We start from the raw sequence: 26,110 nt of genomic DNA on the forward strand, positions 1-26,110 counted from the left end.
AAAGTAGTTCGCTATGACAAATTCCTAAAGTCAAATTCAGTGGTTAAGAGAAAATAACTCAATAATATTGAAACCAAACATTATTCTGGAAGGAAAACTATGAGAAGTACCTTATATTTTCACTTTTCCACACACAGAATTAATCTCGGACTCTGCCACGAACATAAGGCAGCACCTAACTCGATGTTTGGGAGCCATATTTCAAATTTGGCGTCGGTCGTTGTTATCTTTCCCCATTCATTATGCATTTCCACCGATATGCCGCAATTAGGCCAAACGTTTCACATAGAAATGTTTGCCAAACCAACTAACGCCTAGCCCCGCACCATCAAACATTTAATATCAAAACCACGGGACTTCCTGAACAAGCCAAATGGCTGATAAAGCCCAACTTCCGCCAAGTCCCGTGCTATCTGAATTTTTGTATGTAAATCACGTGACTTCATGAAAGTTTTTGTGGTAATATTTGTTTTAAATAACACGGTTGGCGGCGAAGTTGGAAAGTTACTTTATGTGAATAATAGACCTACAATATACTAATGGATAATATTTTGCCATTATATACGTAATTAATATACCACACAAACATATCGTCACTGGAAAGGCAAAATTACGTAAGCGCCAAAATAGGTATTTTGGGTTTTTTATATATTCGGAATCAGCGTTTCATTCTGCGTCGATCTGTCTGGGTAGCATTGCGATACGAGCACTTTTTGGCGCTTACGTAAATTTGAAAATAGTTGACTTTTTTCAATTCCAGTTTCTTAAACGACAAGATTTTGGTGTTTTTTTCGTGACTGGTGTGTAAGTAATATTGTGGTCCTATATAATAACTACATATTAACTTTAAGTAAATTTGGCATTCTATAGTTTGAAAAGTATCATTTTATTAGTAATTTTGGACCACGGAAAATAAAAAATAGACTATGTATAAGTCATTTTTATTTACAGCTTTTAAAATAAGTAAGGCGTATAAGAAAAAATGTCTTAGCATGTTTATGCAGTGAATGGCGAATAAGTAATTTTGACTTACAGTATTTAGAATAAGTAAGGCGTGTACGTAAATTTGCCTTCGCATTTTTATGCTGTTATTAAGCAAGTTTGTGGGCTAGCAGTAAGTTTCCCAGGAAGTTATTTTTTAACAATAGATCTAAAAGTAAAACTATTTTAGAATTGATTTTATAATTTATTAGCGACCCGGCTTCGCTCGGATGCAATGCTGAGGAAAAATGAAATTATTTACGACATCACATTAAAATCCTCAAAAATAACAGTATTTCTACACTATTTATTGGATGTTATTATACATACCTATAAACTTTCCTCTTGAATCACTCTATCTACTAAAGAAAATTGCATCAAAATCCGTTGCGCAATTTTAAAGATTTAAGCGTACATAGGGATATAGGGACAGAAAAAGCGACTTTGTTATACTTTTTAAGTTCTGTCGTTTGCATATTTAGCGCCAATTTTGAATTGAGAACTCTAAATTCAAATTTGTTGGAATTTCGAATATCAAAACAATTGAAAGCATTAGGATTAATGCAATTGTTTAGTCACAGCGTTGGTTTGAATCTGTCAGATCATGTTCGAAAATGAATCTTACAAAGAAAAATTTTCTCTAACTTTCGAAGAGGCCTACTGCGACTTCAGTGTTTCAAACAGTTAAAATCTCTATTCCACGATGAAGTGCCATGTCTGCGAGCCATCGAACGCTGGTATTTAGAATTCGAGCGTGGATATCCGCCTTCACTGAAGATAATATCGTTGCTGTGAGACAACTAATCCTCAAAAATCGTCATGTGACATACCGAGAATAGAGGCGTTATTAGGCATTTCAGGGACAACCATTTAAACGATATTGAATGAGGCACTTGGTGTGAGAAAACTAGTTTGCATCCCGCATTTTCTGACGATCATAAGGTAGCCCGCGTCAGATGGTGTAAGAAAACTCTTCAGAGGTTCAACCGAGGAGAGTCAAATCACGTGTACGACATCATCAGTGGTGACGAATCTTGGATTTATGCTATTATCCTGATTCCAAACAACAATCCACAGTTTGGGTCTTCCAAAACGAGTCAAAGCCGACTAAAGTTGTTCGCTCTCGAAGCACTTCAAAGAATGGCTACCTTCGTGGAGAAAATCGGTCATGTTGCGACAATTGCACTTGAAGATCGTAGGACGGTTAATGCAGATTGGTATACCACAATTTGTTTACCACAAGTAATCGCCGAACTTCGAAAATCTAACCCAAAGCGACGCATGATGATGCGCAGGAGTGCAGGATGCTGCACCATGACAACGCAAGCTCACACACCGCTCGTCAAACGATTATTTGAAGCAGGAAAACGTAGAAATTCTTGACCATCCTCCATACAGTCCTGACCTCAGCTCCAATGATTTCTTTACATTTCCTAAAATTAAAAAAGAAACTCTTCGCGGTCAAAGGTTCCAGTGCGGTGAAGAAGCGGCCAACGCTTTCAAGTCAGCCATTTTGAACACTTCTACTTTGGAGTGGAATAAATGTTAAATAATACCTGGTTCGAGTGAATGGAAAAGTGTATTAAACTTCGTGGTAAATACTCTTAAAAACAATATGGGGAATTATTGAGGAATTAAAAAGACTTAACCCTTCCAGAGACTTGACTCGACTTAGAGCCACGTATGCTTGTCCTAATTCAAACAATTTTGAGCCCAAACTGTGCTGCCCTGCATATGTTATGTTATGTTAGTGTGCTCTGTTTTGCGCATTTAGACTCTAAGGTGGCCCATTATGCGTGTAATTGTTGACTACGTAAGCCAACCTATCTCCTTCCAGAAGCTCAGAAGCCTCCTGGGGATTTCACAGGCTTCGCGGAGCGACCCCACCCAGCGATCCACTGTGCTGCCCTGCATATTATGGACGGTGGATGACAATGACAAAATTAAGGGCAACATCCTTCTTTCAGTCATTTTGTACTCGTAATATCGTCCATCTTGGATTTGAAATTTTGACATAATGACAGTATTCTACTAGTGTAGTCCTATCTTTGATACCCATATTGAGGGGGTTGTGGAAAAATATGTAATCCCCCATTATGTACCAGCTGCCATCTTAGATTTATAATGTTATTGATTTTATTATATTGTATTGACATCGGAATTAAAGGTGCGTACCAAATTTCAGATCAATCTGACAACAGGAAGGTACTCAAATTGCAATATCTAATTTTGATACAAATATACCGTACGGGTTTAGCTAAATAAAACCGTTTAACCCTTTCACGGACAGAGACCATGGGTTATTGGTGGTTCATAATAGGTAGTATGGCACCTTGGAATCGGAACGTCCGTATACGTTCTGTCTTTGAAAGTGTTAAAAAGAAACTTTTACAAACAGATAACGGGTTGTACGCTATTATTTATATTTTATGAAACTTTATTTCTGGCACTTCAGTATTTTAATAGCCATTTTTATAAATCAATTGAAGTAATAAGTAGTTTAAAGAGGTATTAAGAATAATTATTTGTCTCTTACGTCTTTTTACCCATGTAAGATATTACAAAAACTTACTTTAAAGAATTTTTGGTGAACTGACATAATCAATCGATCACTTTGTAGGCAATTTTTACATAATGAGAGCAGATGTGTAAAAGTCGTTACAGTAACTTTTACTCCGCTAACATTACAGTATTATTATATTTAAAGAAATATTGTCGTTCTCGTATGCATTGTCGTAAGAGCTGTAAGTAATTTTGCTTCCAAATAATATTTTAACCAGATGGCGGTTAAGTAAATTTGCTTTACTGTAAACTGAAGTCATTTTTACGTAAGCGCCACTATATCCTAAAATAGCAATCCAACAGTTATAATATGTATTGCTGGACATAGAAAATTAAAAAACAATGTAACCTTACTTTGACATCATCTAAATTGGATAATTGGGTAAAAAGTTATGATAAAAAAACGAAAAAATGAAACTTTAAACGGCTTTTTCTCGAAATGGCCTTTTGGCGCTTACGTAATTTTGCCTTTCCAGTGACGATATATATGTGTACATAAACTCACGTCTGTTTCCCATCGGTGTAAGCAGAGACTATGGAATTCCATTTGCTTCGATCCTGACATACTGGTTATTATATTGCGTTTTGACCACAGCAGTAGTGAACCTGCGAGTACCTACTTCAAAACGATCCAGAAATCAAAATCAAAATAGGGTAATTTCCAGTTTTATTTTTCTTTTCTAAAATCTTATTCAAGTGAACATGTAACAGATGGTGAAGGACGCGGGAAGCCGCTGGATGCGGGCAGCGCAGGACCGATCGTCGTGGAGATCCTTGGGGGAGGCCTATGCCCAGCAATGGGCGTCGTACGGCTGATGATGATAATGTGACAGATTATTCTAATCCGTCTTTCAATATGTCATCTCACGCCAGAGATATTAATAGTTAAGATATTATAAATTTGAAAGAATAGCGATATTTTGCAGTTGGGTTTTAAGGCCCGATCTCACTAGGACACTATGGTGGCGCTACCACGGTCGCGCTACCAAAAATATACTATATTTATGTAGGAAAGTGAGAATTCTATGTAAGGATAATGAATGGGAATTTTATTGTTTATGGTATGAAAGGAGGAGGGTTAATGAATGGGACGTAAGGCAGTTTTAAAAAGTAAGGAAGGGGAGTTTTTGGTGCGATGTCGGCCGGGTGAGAGGATTTTGGTTTTAATATAAGGTGTGTGTAAAATAAAAGGAGTAAAATATATCCTGTGTTATTTCTATATCCCACATTTATGATGATTCTTATATTTGCCGTACAAAATTTAAGACAACAGGCCTGAGTGTGCCCAGGGCAGTCTGAGGAGATCACATTTGAATGAGGGAAATCGTCGAACAATCGTCGGCGAGGTCGGTATCGGGGTCCTGAAGTATTTGTTGCCGCGAGCTGGCTAGAGTAATAGGGTCGTCAATAGTTAAATTATCAAAGTCCCAAAAGTCCAATATAAAGTGTTCCTCTGATTATTTGCATCCTTATTTTTAACTCGTTTTCCTCCTCACCGCAAACACTTCCAGTCAAATACTTCAATTGGTAAATTGCTGTTAAATTACCGGATAATTCACAACTCAGTGACAATTTCGGGTGACAAATGCGTGAGAAAGTCGGCAGATTAAATTTAAAAGAACCGAAACGAATTTCTATACTTAGAAATCTAATTTGCCTATCAATTTACATTCAACGGCCTCCGTGTTGCAGTGGTTTGGGCGTTTGACTCACGATCCGGAGGTCCCGGGTTCGATTCCCGGAGGGGAAATATCACAATAATTACTTTGTGGTCCCTAGTTTGGTTAGGATATTACTGGCTGATCATCAGATTGTCCGCTTCAGAAGGCACGTTAAGCCGTTGGTCCCGGTTACTACTTACTGATGTAAGTAAGTAGTCGTTACATGAGCCATGTCAGGGGCCTTTGGCGGCTCAATAGTAATCCTGACACCAGAGTTGATGGTTGGTACTCCACCTTACAACCCACACGATAGAAGAAGACTATAGAATAATACTAATTACGTATAGAAAGGACACACTGCGTCCCGCACTAATACGAGCTTGGAGCGAGCTTGATTTACCTCACCCCCGACGGTACCGCCCCGCACTTTATTGTATCTTTAAAACATAATTATGTTATGTTATGTGCGCGGACGATCTCCCTCACACCACAAACTTGTTTGTCACAACGTAACTAATACTAAGGGGGATGATTCAGACCATGATTCTTAGTTAATATCAAGTGGATTTTTCCGTCGAAAATTCATGTTTATTTTAGTTATTTTTTTTTTAAATATTTTGCAATTCTTTACTTTAGAGACGGAAAATTCCACTTTATATCAACTTAGAATCATGGTCTGAATCAAACGTTAGAGTTTTCGTTACGATGTCACTAACACCCTGCACATTATACATACATCAGGGATAATACGAGTGCATAGTCAGCATTTTTATCTACTCATTGCGTACATTTTTATACCTCAGCCAACAAAATAATATCTGTTACAATCCACCCACCTCTATACAAAACATGGCGGAAAACTTTTTATATGAAATAAAAAAGGCTTTCATAGTATTCTAGCGAGAAACATCAGTGCAAAATAGATGTAAAATATTATACTTGGAAATTCCTTTGTGTGGCACAGTCTACAAAAATCGTCTTGCCGTGTTTGAAAGGCGTTTTTATCTCGTTGTCATACAAAATGGTGCTTGCTACTCTTTATAGGGATCCGTGAGAATGGTTGATAATAAAAATTGGCCAAGCATATGCCGGCTTTTAGCTTAAGAGCTCACCGAAAGAAAATAAAATGTAGATACCTTAACAGATTAATGTATTGTGACACAGAACTCTTTGTGCGCAGGTCCGATTCGCTTTTTGATCGTTTTTTTTTACTCACGTGCAATAAGTGTACGCCTATCCGCCCTCTCTTAGTTTCTTATCTCTTTCCCTGTCTTCTGGAGGAGATTTCTACTAGAAATAAGCTGTACCGTTTGTCTGTCGAGTGTTAGGCTAATTGTTTTTATATTCTGTTCTGTGTACAATAAACTGTTAGATAAATAAATAAGTATTTTGCCTGAGTTGTAACACTAACTGTTCATATTCCATATAAGAAGGGCAGAGCCCTTATTAAAGATTTAAATTACAATTATTTTTTAAATTTGTTAGATTAAATAAACAATTTCTATTCTATAATTTCATATACACTACACAAACATAAGTACTTATCTACAACAAAATTTAAGAAAAATATAGTTTTTTTTTCTGTCCGTTCCAACATGATGGACAACTCTGTTATTGTCTGGTCACCATAGGGTTCATCATAATCGAGCGTATCAACTTTCGTTGTTTGATTCCTTATGCCTCTACCCACCCTATTAGAGACTACTGGCGTGAGTTTATGTATGTACGTAAGAAAAAATCACAACGGTCATTTTATTTGAAAACAACTGTTCGTTTAATTAACCCTTTACAAAAAAAATAAAGGGTTCCGTCCCTAATTAGGTAAAGAATCACGATTCAAATCAACGTTTGTAACGATCGGATCTTCTAATTAGGGCTACAACACAGTATATGTATAGATAAACAGTAAAACAGCTTCATGCAAAATATTTTGTTTATAGGGTGAGTGAGTTCTTCTCTCGTGAATCGGAATCAGAATAAATGTTATTAAAATGGATAAACTTCTTGAAGGTTTAGTTTCAGTTGATCCTTTTTTGAATCAACGTCATTTTAATAGAATAGTATAGAAATTGTTTATTATAAAAGGACGCCACACACAAAGACAAGACAATAAAATCACTTAAAAAACACAAAACAATTAGGTACAAAAAGCATTGAGGATATTCATTAGAATGGTCATTTAAGGTGGTGGTGGACGTCCTGAGGGCCTCACTCAGCACAAGTCGCGGCGTGAATAACGATGCTGGTATTAGGTGAACCCTGTTGGGTAAGGCACGAACGTCGCGTTTAATAAATAAGCGTTAATATTCGTACATAGATTAAATATTGCCAAATTACTTAAATAGAATTAAGGTGTAGGTACATAAACAAATATCATCACAAAAATGTATACATTAACACTTATTGTATATTTCGCTAGGAAACTGCAACAGCAACACATCTTCTATATCAATGTTACCTACATTACAAGTTACAAGTTATCAAATAACTAGAGGAACAATTTTTTATCATTCAGATAATCATTAATGTTATCAAGTATGCTTAACATGAGTTTTAAATTATTTATTTTCTGTTAAATTTCGTCAATAATGTACCATAAAAACGTATGTACATAACCCTAAAGATGAACTTAATTTACGTGTGGATTGAGAAGTCAATTATCGTTCTGACAACCAACCCTGGTGTCAGCAGCAAAGCACTTGGTTCATGTGACGTCTACACAAGTAAATAACACAATAGCTTAAGTAAATAAAATCCGGTACCGACTATTTAAAACATCATCATCATCATCAGCCGTACGACGCCCACTGCTGGGCATAGGCCTCCCCCAAGGATCTCCACGACGATCGGTCCCGCGCTGCCCGCATCCAACGGCTTCCCGCGATCTTCACCAGATCGTCGGTCCACCTTGTAGCGGGCCTACCCACTGAGCGTCGTCCGACACGTGGTCGCCATTCCAGAACCGTCCCGCCCCAGCGGCCATCGGTTCTCCTCGCTATGTGTCCTGCCCACTGCCACTTCAGCTTTGCAATTCTCCGAGCTATGTCGGTGACTTTAGAACATCATAGAAGGAAAACTAGAAGGAAAGAGAGGATAGGGAAGACCAAGAAGAGCTTACATGGAACAGATTAAAGAAAAACTTAACGTCGTGTCTTATAGGGAAGTCAAGGAATTGGCCTTTGATAGACTGGAATGGAAAATGCTACACCGACAAGAGCGTGGCTCTTAAATTGATGATGATGACCGACTACTTAACATACCCAAGCCCTCCTACCACTACACTTGTAACTCAAATGGGACTCTCTATTGTGCTTCTTGCAACAGGACTTTCAAAACTAAATTTGGTTTTGCTAGTCACGCTCGCGCCCATGCAAGAGCCCAGGATAACACTAGCTAAGGGTGTCGCCGTCGAGGGATACGTCTGGTCGCCATCATATCATCACTTAACATACCCACCGAAGCACGGATCGCCTTACTATTTGCGACAAATTTATTGCACAAACGAATGCTAAGTTGAACACGGACTTGTAACGCTGCATGACAGGCGAATGCTCGCAGGTGAACACAACATAAGTTCACGTCTATATCCCCAATGGAAGTCAGTGGTACATCCATCGCAAAATGAACTAGGTACCCACACCTCATCGAGCTTTCTGTTAGACCAGCGTGATAGGTGGTGAGCCGTATCGCCGTCTACAATGGTCGAGCCAACTGTGGTACTGAAAATTGCACTTAAAATTACATAGATGAGGTTTTACAGGTTAAGGAGTAAGAAGCAGGGATATCTATATGAGGCAAAGGTAGGTCTGGTAAAGGAAAACCTAAAAAGACGCACATTGACCAAATCGGAAATGTCCTTAGAAAAGGTTTCTAGGTACGATCTTCTCCGAATCGACGCGCGTGTATGAAACGATTGATGAATGTGGAGGAAACAACAGAAGTGTCAGGATTGAAAAAAAAATGAATTCCATAGTCTCTGCTTACCGCGGTGGGAAATAGGCATGAGTTTTTGTATGTATAAGCAGCGTGCAAAATTATTCCACAATGTAAATATAAGCTAGTTGCATAACTGCAGTATACCTACTTTACTGTGTCCAGAATAAACCCTTCTCTCATTAGCAAGTAATTTCCTGGAAGACTTCCTTACTACCTCCCTAATTAAAATGTAAACTGTGTATGTTAATTAAAATACAGAACAAATATTATGCAGGAACCTGTTCCCAATAACAATTATTTCAGTTCGAAATTAATTTGAAATGTTATGGATTCACACAGTTGTTTTACACTGAAATAAGTATAGTGTATATTTTAATGGAATGTTACGAGCCAATTTACGAGCCAATGGCCTCGGTTCCAGCAGACACCTTCTGACTTTATTTTAAGTTTTACCTGTCATTTTTTTATCCGCTGAAAAGGAAAGCAACGGATTTTTGATTGACAACTGTTAATTATAACATAATAACCCGGTAGAATAAATAGCCTTGTTAACCATGAATTGCTGTTCGTTAGTCTCATTAAACATAAATTACTGTTCGTTAATCCTGCTAAACTTGAATTGTTGATCATTAGTCTCGCTAAACATAAATTGCTGTTCATCGGTCTAGCTAAATATGAATTGCTGTTCATTAATCTTGCTAAACACAAATTGCTATTCATTAACCTTACTAAACATGAATTGCTGTTCATTAGTCTTGCTAAACATGAATTGCTGTACGTTAATCTCGCTAAACATGAATTTCTTTACGTTGGTCTCGCTACACAGGAATTGCTGTTCGTTAGTCTCGTTAAAAATGAATTGCTGTTCGTTAGTCCCGCTAAAAATAAATTGCTGTTTCTTAGATTCGCTGAAAATACATTTCTGTTCGTTACTCTCGCTATAACTCACGAACGGCTGAACCATTTTGCCTAATTTTAAGCACAGAGAGGATTTAAACGGTGATAAAATATGGAAAAGGGCGAAGTTCACTAAGTGGAATTTTGTGTTCAGTAATATTAAATAAATAGAATCTGGGTTAGTTTAGAAATGCAGGTAGTGACAAGCAGTGGTTTGCTGTCGTGGACAGCAGGAAATGAGAAGCCGCTGTGTTTGAGAAGGCCAGGTCAGCCTGTCAGTCTAACGAACGCGCCTGCCAGTGGCATGTAGCGAATAGCAAGTAGGTACATCTCAAACATGAAGTTCGCTATAGTCGATGTTATTATAATACAATAAAATAGGTACATTTTTTTACAATCATAAGTAGAACAGAAGGCGTACGATAAGCGGCCTTAGTGTTAGATAGCAATTTTTTCCAGGCAACCTTGGGTTGTAATTAATCGGGGCCATACAATAATAAAACGCGATAGAGCATATCGTCACCTAAGAAAAACCACGTACGCACGTTTTTGAAAAATCACATTCTGTTGTGATTTTATTTAACAATTTTTTTTCTTTATTTCAACTAATTTCTGATCCGAATAAACATAATACGGGAGTCTCATATCCCCATTTAAACGCGGTAAGAACCCGTTATTATGTGTTTTAATTAACATAATACGAACTTTTTACCTAAATTAAAAGTAACTTGTTTGTTGCAAGATTTTATTAACAAAAATCACATCCGAATGTAGGTATACAGGATGTTAGTGACATCGTAACGAAAACTTTGAGGGATGATTCAAGCCATGATTCTGAGTTGATTTCAAGTGGATTTTTCCGTAGCAAAATTCATGTAGTCAATATTAATATTGACTGTCTCATTGTTATTATGTTGTGTTGTGTAAGCCGCGATTTTGCTGGCGATATTCTTTGTAGACAGTCATTACTCTCTCAAACATTTCAATTTAATTTAAATATCAGTTAGGTACGGAGAAATTATTATCAAGATTCCACCTGAAGACTTGCATAATTGTCGGAGCTAAAGGAATCTCACGAAGTAGGGATCAATGCAAATGCGAGAGTTGATAAGCAAACTTCACACTGAACTTACATTGTTTGCATAGTAATGAAGTTGGCGCGGGTCACTGACCTCTCTTAACTGAACAGTTCAATGCGTCTTCGGGGTTGTAGATTAGAGAAATGTATTTGTAAGTGGTGACGTCATAAACGTTGATTTAAACATACATTTTAAGCATAGAACAACACGGACCTCCGCGGACCGGATATAAAGGGTCACGTCGTCACTGGCACACTTCGTACAGTCCATTCAAAAATGACTTATGTAAGTACGAGGAACAGATAGTCCGCGCGCTCTTCTTTACTCCTTAGCGGTTTACGACCATTTAAGACTGAGGTGACAGCCTCCGTGGTCTAGTGGTTAAAGCGTTAGGCTCGTGAACTGGAGGTTCGGGTTCGATTCCCGATGGGGACATTGTAGAAATCACTTTGTGATACAGTCCTTTGTTTGGTAAGGACTTTTCAGGCTTGAATCACCTGATTGTCCGAAAAAGTAAGATGATTCCGTGCTTCGGAGGTCACGTTAAGCCGTTGGTCTCGGCTATTAGCCGTAAAAACACCTCCACCAACCCGCATTGGAGCAGCGTGGTGGAGTATGCTCCATACCCCCTCCGGTTGATTGAGGGGAGGCCTGTGCTCAGCAGTGGGACTTATATGGGCCATTTATGTGTAAAGTAAGTAAAGTAAGACCCAGAAGGGGTGAGGTCGGCGCGGCGCTCGAATTCGCGCGAATTGGTCCCCGTTCTATAAATAGTGCTACCAGGCAAGCAGCAGTGTAGAGGAGCGAGCACTACCACAAGTAATTAGAAGACAAACTATTGCTACTTTTGATATAAGTCCTCTTGGTTAAAAATTTGGATTCGAATCACGGTGGGGACAAATCACAAAAATCACTTTATGATCTCTAGTTCGGTTAGGACATTACAGGCTGATCACCTGATTGACCCTGTGATCAAGATAATATCATAACTTTAGGGAGATGATGATTATGTCAAGAATATGTCTAAGCTTTATCACTGTCTATATTTCAGACTAATCACCTGATTGTCTGTAAGTAAGATGATCCGTGCTTCGGAAGGCACGTTAAGCCGTTGGTCCCGGTTACTACTTACTGATGTAAGTACGTAGTCGATACATGAGCCAAGTCAGGGGCCTTTGGCGGCTCAATAATAACCTTGACACCAAGGTTGATGAAGGGAAGACGATAAGATACGAAATCCTGAGATTGATATGACGAATCGTATTGCGATCGCGTATAGGAGGAACAAATAATCCTTCATGATGGACAAAACTCTGTTGGTTTTAACGACATGCCTGAAGAGATAAGCAACTGACTGAGAGTTCTGTATTTTTAATTCAGAACTCCCTATTTCTTGGTACTAATTAATACCCAAAACTACCAGGCGAGCAGCACTGCAGAGGGAGTACATTTCGTAAACAAAAGCCGAGACAGTGGTAATTAAACATGACTTCAACTTGGTAACTTACAACGCGAAGTTACGGTGGCCTCTCTGCGGAACTAAGTAAATGATGTCACTATTTCAGAAGTAAACGCGCTCGACAGCCTTCATGGACTAGCTCCTCGGGTTCACGATCTGAAGGTTTGGGTTCGATTTCCGATGGGAAAATTGTCTGAGAGCCCTCTGTATGGCACCATGGGGGCGCAACTACGAATAAATGGCGTAACCACAATATCACCACCAACAAAAATGTATGTACTTGATACCTAAAATAAAAACATAGAGTAAAAAACAATAATCAATAATAAAAAAATAATAACAATAATAAAAAAATTGTGCTTAATTTTGTGCGCCGCAATGCAAACATGAAGAACCTATAATGTGAACACTGTCATCTGTATTTATATTACTCATGTTTAAGCAAATAAATTATCTTTTTTTCCCCCTAAGGGGGGGGGGGGGGTTAAAAAGGCCACATCGAAGCAATACATCTAAGAAAGCAATATTGCTTTTTGACATTTGTTTGCATTGCGCACTTACTTTTATTTGCGCAAATGTCAAATTGCAATATTGCTTTCTTAGATGAATTGATTCGATGTGGGCATTTTCAGCCCCCTGGTGTCTTGTTGGTTGCACAACCTACAAGGCCCAGTTGAAGAATGGTGGCGGACTTATACTATGTGTGTTTCTAACCTATATGTCTGTGAAGTTAATTAACAATCGTGGTGTTAATTTTTACGAAACTTCTAAACTACATCATTGGATTTCCCACCGAACAGTCTTCATTACAATTTAAATGTATCTACCGACTACATTTTTTTATACTGCCTTTTCTTAAGTACCTTGACGTTGGCAGAATCATCGTTTCTAAACGATGCAGCCATAAACATAAAATAGTAAAGGCTCAGTTGAAGATGTAGCGTTTATACAACTGCATAAACATTTGCATTGGGTACATTGTGGATGGCTCGATGGTGGTTGATCCACCATAGTATCCTAGTGAGATAACGGTATCGAGCTAATTCTAGAACATCCTAGAGCTTTCACTAAACAAAGTTGATGAATAACGTCAGACCTTTCGTGTTAAATTAATATGGTAAGACCTTCGCTCCCAGACTCCCTTGTGAAATGCAAATAATAATACCGAGAACTTCTTTTTTATTATTTACTACCAAAGTTTGATATTTTTACGAGTAATTCCATGCTGTTTGTTTATGTGTATTAAAGACTTATTTTTTACAGTTTAAATAGTTTGCAAGTTTTACAATGTTCTTTTAAGGCGTGGTTTATAGTTAAAATATGAACCTCGAGGAAAATTAAACTGGTACAGTATTTTTTCTATTTTTCTCTGTTTTCATTTTTTTTTTTTTTTTTTTTTTTTTTTTTTTTTTTTTTTTTTTTTTTTTTGACGTGACTTATTGTAGATTTGCCGCAGATGGCATTAACTACTTGGCCGGACAAATGGGGAGCGCTGAAGGCTCTCACCCGGTACAACGTTTAAGACAACAGGCCTGAGGGTGCCCAGTTGGGCGCGAACCTCGGCTCAGGGCGTCGTCTGAGAGGAAAAATATTTGAAAGAATTAATCGACCCTAGTGGGTCGATAGCGATAAGCGCTGAATGAGGGAAATCGTCGACCACGCCGGCGGGGTCGGTATCGGGGTCCTGAAGTGTTTGGTGTCGCGAGCTGATTGGCTGCCTCTATGGCTAGAGTAATCGGGTCGTCGGGATCGTATATTACGTCCTTCGGACGCCGATACTTTTCAGTACCGTCCCTAAGCGGGATGTATTCGGAAGCCGCAACTACCAGGGGATTTGGGTGGTGCGGAGCAGAATCGAAAAAACGTTTGGAAGCTAATTTGAGCCATTGGGCAATGGTTGGCAGACCTAGGTCAATGTGCAGATTTTCATTGCGAAGGAACCACGGAGCTCCCGTGGCTTTCCGCATGAAACGATTTTGTATTACCTGTAGACGGTGGATTTGAGAGGGACTCGCATGAGCGAAAACTACCCCTGCATAGGTCATGATCGGACGGATGCAAGTCGTGTAGATTTTCACCTTATTCCTAAGGGACAATTTACTTCGCTTGTTAAGAAGACAGTGAAGACGGCCCATTGCAAACGCGGCGCGATCGCGCACACGTTTGATATGGGCCTTGAAAGTAAGACGTCTATCTAAGACTACGCCGAGATATTTGACTTGCTCCTCCCAAGGGATCGGCTTGCCAAACATCTTAATGATTTTAAGTTGACGGCGTGACCGTGGCGTGCTATAATAGCCCTTTGAAAAGTACACCGCTGCACTTTTCTCCGGGTTTACCTCGATTCTCCATTTGCGAAACCACTTGCCCAAGGCATTGGCCGCGCGTTGGAGGATTCCGGTCATCATAACTCGACCACGGCACGAAGAATAGATGGCTGTATCATCCGCAAATAAAGCTAATTCGGTATTAGGGGATTTGGGAATGTCACTAGTATACAATGAAAATAGTAAAGGGGAGAGGACGGAGCCTTGTGGGACTCCCGCATGTATCGGGTGCGGTGACGAGAGCGTCCCTTCTACGCGGTAGCGAAAGGTTCGATTTGAGAGGAAGTCTCGTATGATGTGCACGAGACGGTCTGGCACTCCCAGTGAATAAAGCTTGTAGATCAAGCCGTTGTGCCAGACTTTGTCGAACGCTTTCGCCACATCGAAGAAGAGCGCTCCCGTAGCGACAGGTTTTTTTAAGTTTAATCTACTAGAGATATGTTCAACAATACGGTGCACTTGTTGAACGCAGGAGTGTTTGGTTCTAAAACCAAACTGCTCTGGTGGAATAAGACTATTGGATTCGGCGTAGTCCCGTAATCTAGCAAATATGAGCCGCTCATAAATCTTCCCCATGGTGTTGAGGAGACTTATAGGGCGGTAACTGGAAGGTTCGTTTTTAGGTTTCCCAGGCTTTGGTATACCAATTACAATTGCTTCTTTCCACTGCTGTGGAAAGACGCAGTTGCTCATGGCGACGTTGAATATTGCCGTTAGTAAGCAGATGAGGGGAGCACTGAAGTTTTTAAGGACACGATTCGTGATACCGTCTGAGCCAGGGGCTTTTCGGGTATGAAATCTTTTGATGATACCTAGTACCTCTTCCTCAGTAACCTGTGGAAGAGGAGGATCGGTGGGAGGTACAGAAGCCCTACGCTGAACTTCAGAGTTCACCGTCGAGAGGTGCCTACGATCGATAGGGAGAGTACTGGGCGAACATTGGGCTTCGAGACTGTCGGCAAGGCATTCGGCTTTTTCGTCATCGTCAAAAGCGGGGGGTTGGTTAGGCCTATTGAGAGGAGGAGTAGGAACAACCGTATCCTTTTGAAGAGACCTAGACAGCTGCCAGATGGCCTGGTGATGGGGCTCAATGCCGCTCAAAAGATTATCCCACCGATTCTGTCGCATGTCATTAATACGTTTTCTTACAGTATGCTGCAAGAGACGCAAATGACGGCGACATTCCTCGGTGCGATTGGAATCATATGCGCGGGTGGCTGCGTTTTTCTCCGTTAGCAGATCACGGATATCGGTAGGCAGTTTCCAGCGATGGTCTTCCATCTCCGGAACCTGTTTTGAACTTTCATTCAAAACCGACCTCACGTGATCCGTGAGGGAGTTAATAGCTGTCGAGGCCTCCTCCAAGGAGGCTATTTCTACTGGGATACTATCTAAGTATACTGAACTAGAAGACTGGAGGCCTTCGGCCACCTTCTCCCAGTCCAGTACTGTCTTAGGGGTTGCTGGATTATCAGGGGCGTCTAAACGGGAGCCTAGTTTTAATATAACAGGTCGGTGGTCGGATTGTAACTCGTGTAGTACTTCTATAGAACATAAACGTAAGTTTATGTTCTTTAGAAGCGCCAAGTCGAGTATTTCTGGTCTGTGGTTCAAGTCAGGGGGATATCTAGTGGGCTGCAATGGTGTTATTATATCATAATAGAGGGGCTCGGCTAGAGTTTCTAATACCCTGCCTCTTGTGTTTGTTGTTAAGCAACTCCAAGAAAGATGTTTAGCGTTAAGATCGCCAGCAATTATGACTGAATTACTGAGATTAAAGAGGGCTTCGAGGTCACTTCTAAGTAACCTCTTAGAGTTATTAGGAGATAGATAAGCCGACACTAGTGTGATTGGCTGATGTCCTGTCATGCCCACTCGACAGATCGAAGCCTCAATGTCAGTGAGGGCAGGCGGGTCTATAGGTGTACAGTGAAGTGACTTTCTATAATAAATGAGAGTGCCCCCTTTGGGCGCAAAGATCCTGTCGTTTCGCACTAAATTATAATTCGCCATCTTGGGGTCGCGATTAGAGGGTTTGAGGAAAGATTCCTGCACTAATAAAATATCTACCTGATGATGTTTTACAAACTCGTGAATCTCTGCACGTTGACCTAAGATGCCATCAGCATTGAAAAAACCTATTGTAAGGGAACGCGGTTTGACTCTACTTTTATTCGTACAATCCATTATTAGGCTTTAAATTGGGACAGGGAGTCTAATAAACTGTCAAGTTGACTAAGGGCCGACTTAAAGAGAATACTAAATTCCCTAAACTGGTTGACAGGAAACGCAGAGGCCTGAGGGGCCATCGCAGGAACCGGATGAGGCGCAAGAGTGGCTGCAGGAATACCTAAGTTGCTACTAGGTTGGGCGCGGAGCGGATTTGTGGGTCGGACGATTGCCGGGGGACGAATCCATGCGGATGGACGCTGTGGCGCGAGTTTGGTTTGCGTGAGTGGCAGAGCCGGGAAATCGCGAGTAGAGTGCGAGGAAGGGGCCATATGGGCCTTAGTGGGACCGGGTTGGGAAGCTGCAGCGCGGGCTGCCCTTCGTTGAGCTACCTTATGGTGGGTACGTGGAGCCTTGGTGCATCCGCGATAGTTCGCAGGATGACCTTGCTGACCACACAGCACACAGCTAGGGGGTTCCACCTCGTTTTTGCCTCTAAGGCAATCCGAGGTAGCGTGATCACCTAGGCACTTTACGCACCTAGGCTTGGCATGACAATGCCTACTAGAATGCCCGTAAAGTTGGCATCTATGACATTGCGTTGGGGGGCCTCCCTTATGGGGAGTTTCAACTTTAAGGCCAGATAGACCGCAACAAGTCTTCAGGTTGAAGATCTTCTTGCCCTCATCTGTCCTTTCTAATATAACGGTGACCATGTCGTACGGGACTTGGCCACGACCGCGGTGCATACGGTGCACCTCGAGAGCCGGAAAACCGTTTTTAATAAGGTCCTCCTTAACAAGAGTGGTTTCCCACTCCTTAGGGATTCCCTTTAGAATAATACGGAGGATACGTTCTTCCGGGAGGGCGTAGGTATGGAATTGTATTCCTCTACCTTTCAGAATCGAAGTGAGCTTTCTATGCTCAGAAGATGACGGGACCTGGATTTTGATCCCATCTTGGGTCGTGCGGGCGCTGGTGATTACGATGTTCTCCTCTTTCGCCCGAAGGGAGACTTCATTCCACCTATTTTTGTCCCTCATGTACAAGGGCGGAGGGGTGGGACCTTTTTGTACTTCAGTGACAGCCTTAGAAGGGCTGGAAGGGACCTTACGGACCTCGGGGATGGAAGAGGGGATCGACGTTCCCGAGGACGTTTTCTGAACCTTAGCAGGCTCAGATTCACGGTGACGGCGGGCTCGTTTTCCCTTACGGCCCTCCACGAGCGTGAATATGTCCTCCGAAGAGGACGACTCCACACACTCCGACGACGAATCGGACTCGGCAACGTCCATACGAACATCGCACGATACCTCATCGTCACCGGCGAGGAGGGAAGCAGGGGAAGGAGATGACGCGCGCGATTGGGACAAAGCAAGAGACGCGGTGGGGCGGGCTGGGCGGGGAAACGACGCGAAGGACGCGGTGGGGCAGGGGGTCGCGGGGAGACTGGGTGACGAAGCGCGGTCGGCACGAGGGCTATCAACGCGGGGCGCGGAAGGCAAAGTTAACGCCGCAACTTGCGGTACTAAACGGCATATCTCAGCGTAAAGCGCGCTGCTTTTATCCGCTAGGATATGCGTCAAAATGAGTTTACCGATTTCGGCCCACAGCTCGGAGCTGTCGGCCATTTTTAAGGGACGGCCAATCTGCTATAGAATAATTACTACCGCTTCGCAAAAGCGTTCCTCAGAGAATAAGCGGCGCAAGAAACTCTGAGGCGATCGCTCGCTAACTTTCGCAACTCGAGTGGGATTGCTCGAGGGTGTGTGAGAGTGAGTTTTGCCTCTTTGGTTGGGGTTAACAAAGAGGATGTGTGCTTATGGTGTGCCCTAAGCTGATATCCCTTTGCCGATCTTATTGTGCAAGAGGGTTCCTATGCTCTAAGTGCGGAGGGTTTTTACACCCCGAAACACGAAGAGAAAAGAATAAGGGGTAGAGATTGGTCACTCTACCCCGGGTGACAGCTAGAGTCGACTAGGGTAGACCCCAAGGCCGGTGGTTCTAGCCCCGTCCGGGTAATATGCCTGCCTCAAAGTGAGGCAAGCGGACGCCCCAGGGCCACGTCCCACTCAGCTTAGTTAACACCGCAAGGTATCCACTGAGGACCACGAAACTGTGGTTTTAAATTAAGATCGATGCAACTGTAAAATAACAGTCGTTATTTTAACCTTGAAACTTAGATAAGCCAGCAAGTTCTGAGAAGAACTATTGTTGGCTCAATGTATGGCGGCAGGGTCACGCCAGCAGGTAGCCGGCAGACAATGGCGGCACGGGGCGCGGGGCGCGCGGCGGGGGGCTGCGGGGCGCAGCGCGGGGAGCTGCGGGGCGCAGCTCGGGACCTCTGAACAAACGACCGTTCGGGACGGCCGCTCGACGCAGAGTGGCCTCTGTTTTCAGTCCATTAATAATATTTATTTAAATAGTTAAGCGCATGTGCCCTGCACGCCTCGCAATATGTATACCTTCATACTCAAACTCAAAAAATAACTTTATTCAGTGGGTAGCATAGTTACAGTTTGAATGCTCTCTCAAGCAGCGCTTATCGCTATCGACCCACTAGGGTCGATTAATTCTTTCAAATACTTTTCCTCTCGGCCCAACTGGGCACGCTCAGGCCTGTTGTCTTAAACGTTATACCGGGTGAGAGCCTTCAGCGCTCCCCATTATTTGTCCGGCCAAGTAGTTAATTCCATCTGCGGCAAATCTACAATAATTAAAAAAAATCACTGAATGATCAATTAAGGTATATTTTTTGTAAATTTAATGTGGAATGTCTCATGCGACTAAAACTATTTCAGCTTCTCAATTTGTATGTGTGTCGAGGCATGTGCTACGGACGTGGACGTATAGCACACAGTAGGCGTATGCGGCGTACAGCATGCGGGGCACATGCTTCGCAATGTAATAAAAAATAATTTCATAATTATTTAATGTAATATCCAAACCAATTCTATACATGTGAAACGCATTTCTACTCACGATATTTTCCTTCACCGCTGAACACGTAATGATCATACAACGATGAAACTTTAACAAAATGACTATGCGCATACACCTATTCCCACTAGCACAGTACAATCGGCTACAAAATTAAACGTGTGCAGTATGATCACCGTCAGTTTACCGTCAGCTAACTCGTTCGTTAGCTACAGTCGCGACCTGCAGTAGTTATGACCGGGTTGCTGTCAGCGACCCCGATAACTCGAGTACTGTCTTCGATAGAATAATATTATTATTATAGTTACACAAAATATAATACACACAACCTCACACACTCACGCACACACATGCACACATGTAAAATATTATCAAGGGTCATCATCATCAATTTAAGAGCCACGCTCTTGTCGGTGCAGCATTTTCCATGCTACTTTTTAGGGAAAAATAGAGCAGTGGTTTCCCTCTCGCCTTCCGCCCCGCAGTACTCTGTTTGATGCAAGTGGGATGGTACCCAGAGTAGTCTATTACAAAGCCATTACTTTTTTTTGTGTATTGATTTCCGTGTGGTTTCTGTCCTGGTGTTGAATGTAATGTACCTGTTTATCTGCGTCTGTGGTGTCCGGAAGTAATGAATGTTTCTTTTTTTCTTTTTAAATCTGAAAATTAAAAAGTTAAAGAAGTTAGCTTAGTTGTCGAAGACAGCAACCGAGGAACGCTACATTCGCTGCAATGGAGATAGAACGTAAACTGTTTATGATATAGCTGGGAATCCTCAATCCCATATCGCAGCAAGTCGTTATATTTGTGATTGTCTCTTATTTATGGCAATACATATTGCTTTGTCCCGCTTTAGCCATATTGTATTGTTGACGGGACATTTCTTGTCCCGTTTGTCCAGACGTCAAATTAGGAGGACGTAAATAAAGAGGTTTTATTCGCGTCTTGATTTCTTTCTCTGGTTGATAAGCTGGCTATGTAACGGATGGTTTTGGAATGATATTATAATTTGGGATATCCAGAGAGACGTAAAGAATATAAGAAGTGAATAATTTAATTACGGCTTTGTAGAAATGGGTGTATTAAAAGTGAGGAGGTTGTCACATACAGACAGATAGATTTGCTGGTTTTGTAAGGGCCCTATCTCACTAGGACACCTTGATTACGTAACCATAGTCACTTTACAAACACAATCGAAACGACCTCCGTAGTCCAGTAGTTGAGCGCTGGGCTCACGATCCGGAGGTCCCGGGTTCGATTCGCGGCGGGGACATATCACAAAATCAATCTCCAGAAATGTACCAAATCCACTACTCTTCTGTAAGATGTTTTCAACTAAAGTAATAAAGTGTGCAATTTCCTCCATCCAGCCACTGACCATGGCGATTTCTATTTTTTTATATACTTAACAATAATCATGAAATCCATACAAATATTATAAATGGCAACGTCTTGTTTGTGTAAGTTTGTTTATCCCTCTTTCACGGCAAAACGGAGCGACGACTTAACGTGATTTTTAAGTGGAGATAGTTGAAAGGATGGAGGGTGACAAAGGATGGCTACTTCCTTAAAGTGAGGGGTAGAAGTTTGTATGAATAATTCCGCAATTTTCAAGGTAGAAAGCTAAAAATTGGTATGCGAACTATTTGCGGCAAGTAAAAAAATCGTCCATAATTATTTTTTTGAAATCTACCTCCAACCCCTTCAAAGAGGGGGGGGGGGGTGAAATTTTATATGGGACTTTTCGCAGTTTTCAAGGTAAGAAGCTAAAAACTTAACATTCTATCTCCAAATATAAAGACATATACGTCTACAGTAGCGTATTAAAATAATATTCTGTTCTGTTCTCTTCTGTGTTCTAAATCAGGAAAGGGGACCGTGTTACCCCGAATATGACGCGAGGAAAGCCGCGGGCAAAAGCTAGTAAACAAAAATACTAAGTAAGTATAGAAGGGACCATCTGCACAGATACGAGCTTGATTTGATTTGATACCTCCGAAGCTAATTTCTCGACAATATGGTTTTCCTCACGATGTTTTCCTTCACCTCTGACCACGTGATTAATTAGAATTTTCCAAAATCATTAGTTTGTTCGTTTGCCCGTGCTGGGTTCGAGCTGGGTTCGAACCTGCGACCTCACAGTGAGGGTTAATGGGTCTTTCAGCTGGGGAAGCTTGGAGATGGCGGATTGGATAATCCGATAAGAATTTAATGACCATTTAATTCTGTTTCTTTTGTCCAGTTCCCTTCATCCAGACATTGACCACGGCAATGCCTCTCTTGTAAATGACAGTTCATTTCTGTTATACTCGAGCTTGGTTTTGCTTTTGTTATTATATTCGTATCCTATCGTATTGGCAAACAAAGATAGGTTCTCAAACCAATGAGTTGAAAATTCTGCTCGGTTTTAATTTAGAGTTGCTATTTTATTTCTTTTGTCTCCACAAGTGTTTCTGACATCATGTTTCTTCGATAGTTCTCTTCTGTACAAACATTGCGATCAGTATTTTATCAAGCGCAAAAAACTTCTAGGTATGTACAGTCATGAGCAATATCATGTACCCACTTTAGAACCCTGTCGCACTATCAAATTTGACATTTAATGAGACTTACGGTTTAATTTGTCAAAAAAGTTAATGTGACATGGTTTCAAAGTGTATACATGTCAGTACTCGTGACCGTACTAGGTGCTTAAAATTTTGTGCGCCGCAAGGCAAAAATGAAGAACGTTTAATGTGAACACTGTCATCTGTATTTATATTACTCATGTTTAAGCAAATAAATTATCTTTATCTTTTTTATCTTTATTTTTAAAAATATCTGTATTAAATAAAAATGTTAAATGTATCTACTTGCATCTTATTGAAAGTCAAGTCTCAGGTAAGCTTATCTCTAAGAAAGAAATTTCTTCCAGCTGACCTACGTTTAAAATTGAGATTGATTGATTATGTTGTCTTCTCCGACATCCAAGCCTTATAATTAAAACATTTTAACACTTTTGGGAAGACCAAGAAGAGGTTACATGGAACAGATTAAAGAAAAGGTTAACGTCGTGTCTTAAAGGGAAGTCAAGGAATTTGCCTTTGATAGACTAGAATGAAAAATGCTACACCGACAAGAGCGTGGCTCTTAAATTGATGATGCTGAAGTAATACACTAGATTTTGGTTACCGTACGGGCATGTTTATTCCACGTAAACAGTATAGAAAGTATAGTATCCTAAGTGAATAAATGATTTCTGATAGTGTCTGATCAGTTCTGATCTATCAAAAAGCATGCAAATATTAAAAGTTCAAAAATTCACTTATACAATAAAAACTATTAGTAATTATTAGCCATTCGCGTAATGTACAAGTCATTATCGCATTATCTTATGTTTTTTCTAAACATCAAATTTATATCTGTCCCTAATTTCATCAAAATCGGTGTAGTAGTTTCGTCGTGAAATCGTAACAGACTAACAGAGTCACAATCGCATTTATAATAAATAGAGTAAGGATTATAGGCGATAGGATGTTTTTTTTCTGTCAGTGACATTCCAGTTCTGTTTTCTACTGGAACAAGTTTTTGCTTTTGTTATAAATTCACATTGGCTTAACGGGGGTTTTTTTTTTAATTTAGTTTTTTGTATTCTGTGGTTGTAGATGCGACATCTGTTTCTGTCTGTTGCTTTGGAACATTTGGGACCTCTTTGGAACATGTCTAATGTGTGGTGACAATTTTAAAATTGTTAAATTGATATGGTTGGCTGATTGGTTATGGTTGGACTTTTTGGCGGCAGCGGAAACGGGACGGTTGCTTTCTTCATTGAATAATCTAAATAATTAATACGAACGTGTTTTTTGGTTAATGATCGCTTACAGTTAGTCGAAAATTCGCGATAGTGTTATTATATCGGAATATTCAATAAACAAAGTGTACCTATATATTTTCTCTGAACCGGCGTGCGTGTATGAAACGATTGATGAATGTGGAGGAAGCAAGAGAAGTGTGTCAGGATCGAAGGAAATGGAATTCCATAGTTTCTGCTTACCCCGGTGGTAAATAGCTGTGAGTATATATGTGTGTATGTAAATAAATAAAATGTAACTTAATCGAAGTCCGAACCAGAGAACTTCTCTGCAGTTTTGCGACTCATTTAATATGAAGCAAACCTTTATTTAACACAAAAATATATGGTCATCCCCTGGTCATCCCCTATGTATAAGAAGTGGTTAAGACTTGTATCCAAATTTTAATTTAGTAATTGTATTATTATTTATATTGTATTATTTTATTGTATGATACCTACCTAGTATTTGTATATACGTTTTATATGGACCTGTGTCTGAAATAAAGATTATTATTATTATATACATAAGATTCTATGCTGTTCTGGGAGCAAATAAAAAACATAGAACACGTTCAGCTGCTTGTCTTCCCGGGCATGTCGTAAAAACCGACAGAGGGATTGCGTCCTCTAACATGATGGACTAATGTTATGGGCGATAGGCTGATCCCTTATCACCATAAGGTTCATCATATCCATCTTAGGACTTCGTATCAACAGTGGCTGCAAGTTGTCTTTGATTATTTGTGGCTCTGCCCACCCCATTTGGGATTACGGGCGTGAGTTTATGTATGTCTGTATGTATGTATACATAAGATCACGCTCATTTCCCATTGGAGTAGGCGCAGACCACGGAGTTCCACTTACCACGATCCTGACACACCACTTTCCCTTCTTCCACTCTCAAAGGCTTCACGCATGCTTCCCGGTTTAGAGTACTCTTGATCTGGGTGTCTTTGAAACATCCTGGATCTGGTCGCGGTATGTACGCGGCCTTCCAAGAGGAAGATCTGGTAGGGTGGGTGGTGCAGGTTTGGTACCAAACCTTCCACTTACACGTGTATCATAAATGGAAAAAATTACATCACTTATTTATAAAAGAAACAATCATGAAAAAGATATCAGGGAAAGATACATTTTTATTTTATACATAGACGCCACAGACACAGACAGGTACGTTACATTTACACAGGATAAAATCCTTACGGAAAATAATAACAAACATTACATTAAATATACATTACGTCTTATATCAAGTCACTTACAACTCACATTACAGTAGTATACACATTCAATCATGGCCCATTTGGCTGATTGATCACTCCACGTCCGTCACACCGACATACGTCATCTGTCCATGTCGAAACTACTGGTGTTTGTTAATCTTGTCCAAGATTTAGGACACGCTTGGTATAGAATTAGTAATGACTGCTAAAAGGCTCGAAAGGCTTGTAGCAGAGTAGAAACTCTGCACATACTGGCCTTTCGTTCTGACCGTCAATCATTTTAAATTTCGAAATTCTCATTCCATTCCGCATTTCCTTTCATTTTACACTGACTCATTGCATCCCCGACCTTCATAAGAACAACATAAATATAATTATGTTGTTTAGCTCTGGTCGTGCTCTCTAATTCTGGATTTGTTTGTGAAGTGTTATTAATAAACTAAATATATATTCCTGCTGAATTTAATACGTTATTTTGTCATAGTTGACACTTATCATTCCTCTACTCTGCCGGCACGTCGGGATACCATCCTCACTACCCATCGTGCCGCAAACTCAACTACAAAAAATAAATTCGAAATAGTCAACACAAGACGAAAGTCGGTAAGTGCCGATCACCCGAGACCAAACTGCCATCTTCTCCTATCGTGTGTGTTGTGAGGTGGATTACCAACCTCATCAAACCTGGTGTCAGTGTTATTATTGAGTCTGCAAAAACCCCTGTCATAAGTCATCTCAATTTTTAAATTCAGATATCAGAATCATTTATTCAACGTAATTATCATGGATAAATTTGTTGAAGGTCAATGTAAATTTTTGAATTTACGTCATTTCGCAAGGTGTTATGGCTGAGGAGAGGAACAAGACACTGCAACAGCAGCACATCTTTTAAATCAATGAGGGTATACATTACAAGTTATTTAATAACTAGAGGAACACATAGAATACCAGATATTTTTTATAATTTAGGTAATCATTGATGTTATAATAAGCTTTTTTATATAAACTAAGCTTCCAAATGCTGATTCTCATTTCAAACCACGG

General features: G+C 40.5%; 1 protein-coding gene across 1 annotated transcript in view; it reads right to left on the reverse strand.

Moving 5' to 3' along the window:
• The window catches only part of LOC126369198 (uncharacterized), a 456,612-nt gene that overhangs the window by 66,697 nt on the left and 363,805 nt on the right, over window positions 1-26,110 (reverse strand). The gene's annotated exons all lie outside the window — the stretch shown is intronic.

The sequence above is a fragment of the Pectinophora gossypiella genome, chromosome 8, assembly GCF_024362695.1.
Source record: "Pectinophora gossypiella chromosome 8, ilPecGoss1.1, whole genome shotgun sequence".
Classification (NCBI taxonomy): Eukaryota; Metazoa; Arthropoda; class Insecta; order Lepidoptera; family Gelechiidae; genus Pectinophora; species Pectinophora gossypiella.